Source organism: Eurosta solidaginis, chromosome 1 (genome assembly GCF_040869045.1).
Source record: "Eurosta solidaginis isolate ZX-2024a chromosome 1, ASM4086904v1, whole genome shotgun sequence".
Classification (NCBI taxonomy): Eukaryota; Metazoa; Arthropoda; class Insecta; order Diptera; family Tephritidae; genus Eurosta; species Eurosta solidaginis.
Window position 1 is genome coordinate 372040033 of NC_090319.1, and position 5805 is coordinate 372045837.

Consider the following 5805-nt stretch of genomic DNA (forward strand, 5'->3'; position numbering starts at 1 on the left):
TTTCTTCCTTATTTGTATTTAAATTAATTCCTTCGTAAATCTTAGCTATTGATTTCCTAGCGTTCAATTGTTTTCCTCCTCTTTTCCTTTTTAACTTTATTGGCTTTGTAATTTTTGGTTCTTCAATTTTTTGGACCCTATTTCTTTTTTTATATTCTTCGATTGTCAGCGGCTTAGAGACTTGACTGATCTCTTCGGCTACTTTATTTTTCTTTGTCAATTCCAAATTCAATGCAGTTAAACTATCAAAGATTTGGTCAAACTGGTCTTGGTCTTTTATGTCCTCTTCTGGGAACATAATTTAGAGGGGGAAAAAAATATATGTATTTTACAGCAAAAATATAAAATTTTGCTCGTCAATAGGCAGTCGTTAGGCTGTCCAAAACCCCTATATACTTATTGTAAATTGCTTCTTGTGCGCTGTTGATTTGCAGTTGCATGGGAGGTGGTTCATTGGCGATGATTTGTCGATCCGGGAAAATCCTTTTTTTTTTTTGCTATTTCAGATTATTCCACTTCTTTTGCGCGCTGTTGATTTGCAGTTGTATGGCAGGTGGCTCATTGGCGATGATTTGTCGACCCGGTAAAGTCCTTTTTTTTGTTTTTTTGCTATTTTATTTTATCCCACTTCTTGTGCGCGCTGTTGATTTTCAGTGGAATGGGATGTGGTTCATTGACGATGATTTGCCGATCCGGAAAAATCCTTTTTTTTTTTGCTATTTTATTTTATAGTGACTTTCCCCTATAGGGCTTTGGCTGAATAATCAGCCAGTAGTATCCTTGCCAGTAACGAACTTAGGCTAAATAATCAGCCAGCAGAATCATAGGCAGGATCGCCATATAAAAGGATTGTAAATAACTTTACTCGCAAAAGTAAAACCAGTATTTGACGTTTAAGTATGAATTAATTTTATTCAAATATTGTCAGCTTATTTATACTAAATTGTTCTAAACTTATTCTTACATATATACTTAATTTAAACTCTACATACCTATCTACATACAAATCGACACAAATATGTACCTTCATTTTTAAGTTGATTTGTGAAGTCTGTGGGAAATGCAGTATCAGCAAATTTGTCTAAATGCAAATTTGGATTAGTCGCACGGTGCACACACATCTGTATTAACTCGTGGGAATTGCGCTATCAGCAACAATTAAAAAATGCGCTGCTTTGTGTTGATTAAAGTTTAGACGCATTTCGTCACAGGGTGGCACGTTAAGTGGTTTACAAATTTTGGCATTGCAATTGTTGGCTGTTTACACTACACCTTCCATTTGATACCCATGGCATACAAACACATTCCAGGGTTACCCTTGGTTCATTTTCCTACATGGTGATTTTCCCTTATTTTTTCTCAAGGACCCAGCTGAGTATGTAATGTTCGGTTACATCCGAACTTAGCCTTCCTTAATTGTTTTTTTTTTTTTTTTATAATCAAACGTTTTTAAAATCGAGTTCTCCAGCAATGTAAAGAAACCCATGCTGTCTCTACGAGGAATTATTTCTATGGCGTTATAGTTGCTGTCATAGTTAAGGCATCTTAAAGAGTTAACCGTGTTGTTGTCTTTTTGTATGTCTAATCTGTTATCGGCAATACAGATGTCTAAAAAGGAGTTAGATCTAAAGTATGAAGGAGATACGGAAGCGTACAGGTTGCATCGGTATTTTTTGACATAGGCCAATTTTTAAGTGCTTTGTCTATAGGATTTTCTTGCGCTTTCCCCAGTCCACGCTTACTGTTCAGGTCCGCTGCTAGTATGTAGTAGTGGTTAGATTTTTCAAGATTCAGAGCTTCGAAAACTGTATTTCGTTCTGTTTAAAATGCGTCGTTCCCTTCCGGATAATATGATGCTATTATATATAAAATGTTAGTTGGGGCATGTGTATTTTAATTATGCAAGTTATCAAAACTGTTAAGCTATCAATTTTATGATTAAAAACTTTGATGAAATATATGTTATCTTTGATAAGGATCGCTGTGTCACCACCTCTCAGGCCTTACCGACCTATCTTTCCTTGTTAAGTTGTACCCAAGAAACTTTGGTTTATGTTTCTGGTTTAAATTAGTTTCATTGAGTAATAATATATCTGGATTTCTCTCCTTTAAAAATTTACTTAAATCTAATATTCTGCTTAAATTTATAAGAGGGTTAACATTAAGAGAAATAATGTTTAAATTATATTCATTCATAGTTTGTAAGGGCCTAATGCGCATACAGAGTCCATTAAGCCACAGATTACAACTACTCTGGCAGTCTTGAATTCTAGTTGTTTCTGAAGGTTTGTAATTTGTTTACTTAGGGATAATATTGAATTTTTTAGTTCTATTAGAAAAGAATTTTGTAGGTTTTGTTTATTGGGGTATCAAAATTGACCTGCGCTAATCTAGCTGCGTTCCATGCTTCTTGCATAGTACGCAGAAAGGATTTGGTGTTTCTGCAGAGTCTCGTCCAGGAGAACGGCCTTCTTTGCTGATGGTAGAAGTTTTGGCAATTCCTACATTGTGGAATCTCGGGTCTGCGTAAATGTTCACATTTGATGCAGTGGTATAGTATACATTTAATGGCTTTACTTGTACCATGAATATATGTAGTGTTATCTTTTTCTCTGTCGATTTTGTGGTAGTATATTGACTTACTTTAAGGGTTTTAAGGTTATCTTTTAGATATTGCAAAAGTTCATTAAAAATTTCTTCACATTTGGTATTGCCATTCAAACCGTTCAGCAAGTATGTTTTAGTTTTAAGACATTTGGGTGCATAAGAATAGTATTTTACATTGGCTTTTTCAAGATATCCGCGAACTCTTTTATAGTCTTCGAGATTTGTTAAGTAAATCGATATTTTATTTTGATTGTGTTCCTTTATTTTAAATATTGTTACCTTTAAACCATCTTTGATCAGTTCAATTATTTGTTTTGATTCTACATCAAATGTATTAATAGGTGGAATATTTTTTATATTGCTTTTGTTTTTGCTAATTATTTTCCCTTCCAATTTGCGTCGCGCTCCCTCTTATTTTACCTACCTTATTTTATGCCGACTCCCAACGGCATATGCAAGGCAGATGAGTTTTCATTGTATTTTCAAAAATGGTTAAAAATCTTGCCATCGCCAAATTCTGAAATTTTAGTCATCAATACTGTGCGAGGTATCAAAACTTCTGTAGTGCTTTCTAAAATCGAAATGTAACCAAACTTGTCGTAAATTTCAAAATACAACCTACCTACATGTGCTCAAGTGTAGCGGAAGAAAATTTCTTAACAGTTTATTTCACCAAGATAAACACAACAAGCAAATCCCCTTCCATTCGAAAGATGATAGTTTGTAAGCTTCAACCCGCTATCTATGGTGGGATGGCCTAGAAGTTTCAATGTGGTCATATTAAATCATTCCCGAGATGGTCGGGCTTATACCATAATGGTGTTTGTTACTGGTACGTACCGGATCTATATCCGTCAAAGGACCATCAGCATCGATAACACTCCTCACAAACATCGGGGAGTGTCTTTATCGCTACATCAACAACAACAAGAACAACAAATGGGTTGTTTTATTTGTAGCGATTGAAACTAAATTTCTATATTACCATAGTAGCCGTCTAAAAATTATTAAACTCTACGAATATGTGAATGATTACCAGACGGTTAAATCCATTACAAATTAACATCTCATTAACACAAGATCATGATTATGTCAGCCCACTTAACTGCGAGCAGTGTTGCTCAAAATTTAGTGCACTGGTCTCGACTCTGGTTTTGTGACAGTATACGGTATACGTTTATATCAGTTTGAAAAGATAGATATAAGCAAGTGCAAATATTTTCATGGAAATATTCTAAAAGCTGTTTGTTCAACTGGTTTAAAACTATCTCTATACTTGATTGGGTATTCATATAAATTAAATAGGTTTATTAAGCTCATATTATAGGGGAAATTTCTATGGAAATATCATTTTAAAAAGCTTAATTAGCCTTTTGTTCTATCTATGAACTGTTTAAAATTTTAGCAGAAACTTTCCACCGGAAATTTACTCAAGCTAATAAGGCCGAGTAAATAAAAAACAAATTGTTTTTGTATAGCTTTAAATTAAATTAAGAAGAATTTTTATTATATTGTTCACATTCCTGAAATTAGCTTTTGCCTATGTTTTAATCACATGACCCAATATGTATAAATAGTGCCCACAAAATTTAGCTTGATTCACTTTATACATAAAAAGCGGTGAAAATAGTCAGAAAGTACGATGAATTTAACGAAGCAGTTCGCGTTCCTTTTGGCAGTTTTGGGCTGTCCTTTTCGTTATACAACTGCGGAATTTCGCATTGTTGGTGGCGAACCTTCTTCTATAAAGGATAGCCCGTATTTAGTAAGAATAACTACTTCCGCAAAATTTGTTTGTGCTGGTGGGTTGGTCTCGCTGAATATGGTGGTTACACTTGCGCAATGCGTGAGAAAAATTGAAAATAAGCTTGCGACCGTTCAGGCTGGTGGTCCCCTTGTGAAAAGTAAACAAGTGATGCATACGTATCTCCCAAAAGATTATATTCCCGACACAAAATATATGGATGTAGGCGTGGTTGAACTGGAATCAGCTTTTGTAGAGCTTCCTGAAATACAAGCAAGACCACTGTGCAGTAAACGTTTAAGTAAAGACAGCGATATGCACATTAGTGGATGGGGATCATCATCTAAACTCGAAACTAACGTCATGTCTGTGGTGTTATGGAGGGTTTGCAATGACAATTTTTGGGCAAAAGGGTTTTTTGTAGCACCCTCAGTGATTTGTGCTGGAAAATACGATAATGGGTTTTCTTTTAAAGATCGTGGAATACCTGGCGTTGTGGATGGAGAACTTTGTGCGTTGGCATTAGATGAGATGCATGATGGGAGTTTTTCGCAGCTATATACAGATCTTTCATATTACCATGCTCAATGTTTTATAAAAGAAAAAGCGAGACTTGAATAGGTGGGCATTATTATAAATTTACTGCTGACATGTAGGTAATACTTCTACTTATATTGCTATTACAGGCAGGGTATACTCGCAAATATCAGAGTGCCTAATGGATAACGGCTGATTGACTTTGCCGGTGCTCGAAACATGGTCATATCCAGCATGCCCAACCATATAATTGAACCATGGCCAAAATTATTATTTTTTTGTTTAAAATTTAAAAAAATTATAAGAAAAATAAATAAAATCGAGTATTTTAAAAGTGTCCAATTTTTTATTTATGGGCAAATTTTTTGTAGTTTCGCTGCTATTTTAGGTAATAGCATTGTGATTAGCCGCGTGTCGGTTGTTTCTAAAATTTTTCCTGAAGTGTTTCATGAGATGTTTACTCTGAGAAGTGCAAGCTTGATCTCGTCATTTTTGACAGCTGCTATACTCTATTCCAGGGATGCACCTTACCGTTAAGCTAATCGTTTATCAAAAAATTTCCACCGTTTCCATTGAAACACTTCGAAATATTATCGATAAAGAAATTATCAAGATAAATTGTATCTCGTTTTTAACCGAAATGAAAAGCTTTCCTTAACGATAAAAACGTTAACAAAAACGTGATACTTTACGTTTGAATTGTGCTGGCAATGCTATAGCCATGGTGAAGCCGTAAGGTGGTAACAGCGAGCGGACATACACACACAAACTCCATGTAATTTGTTTGTGTAATTCGTTGGTAGTAATGTCAAAAATTCTCTGAGAAATGTTGGTACAGTCAAAATTCATGAGAAAAGTTGTAATCAGCTTGGCTAATGCTTTCACCTTTAATGACTCCGCCATCAATCAGCTTTGCC

At 34.8% G+C, this 5805-nt stretch overlaps 1 long non-coding RNA gene across 1 annotated transcript; it reads left to right on the plus strand.

Moving 5' to 3' along the window:
• Positions 1-4224: 4224 nt before the first annotated feature.
• Positions 4225-5225, plus strand: LOC137245049 (uncharacterized). Its single transcript, XR_010951246.1, has 2 exons — positions 4225-4972; positions 5038-5225. It is a non-coding gene; the product is annotated as an uncharacterized lncRNA (long non-coding RNA).
• Positions 5226-5805: the final 580 nt, after the last annotated feature.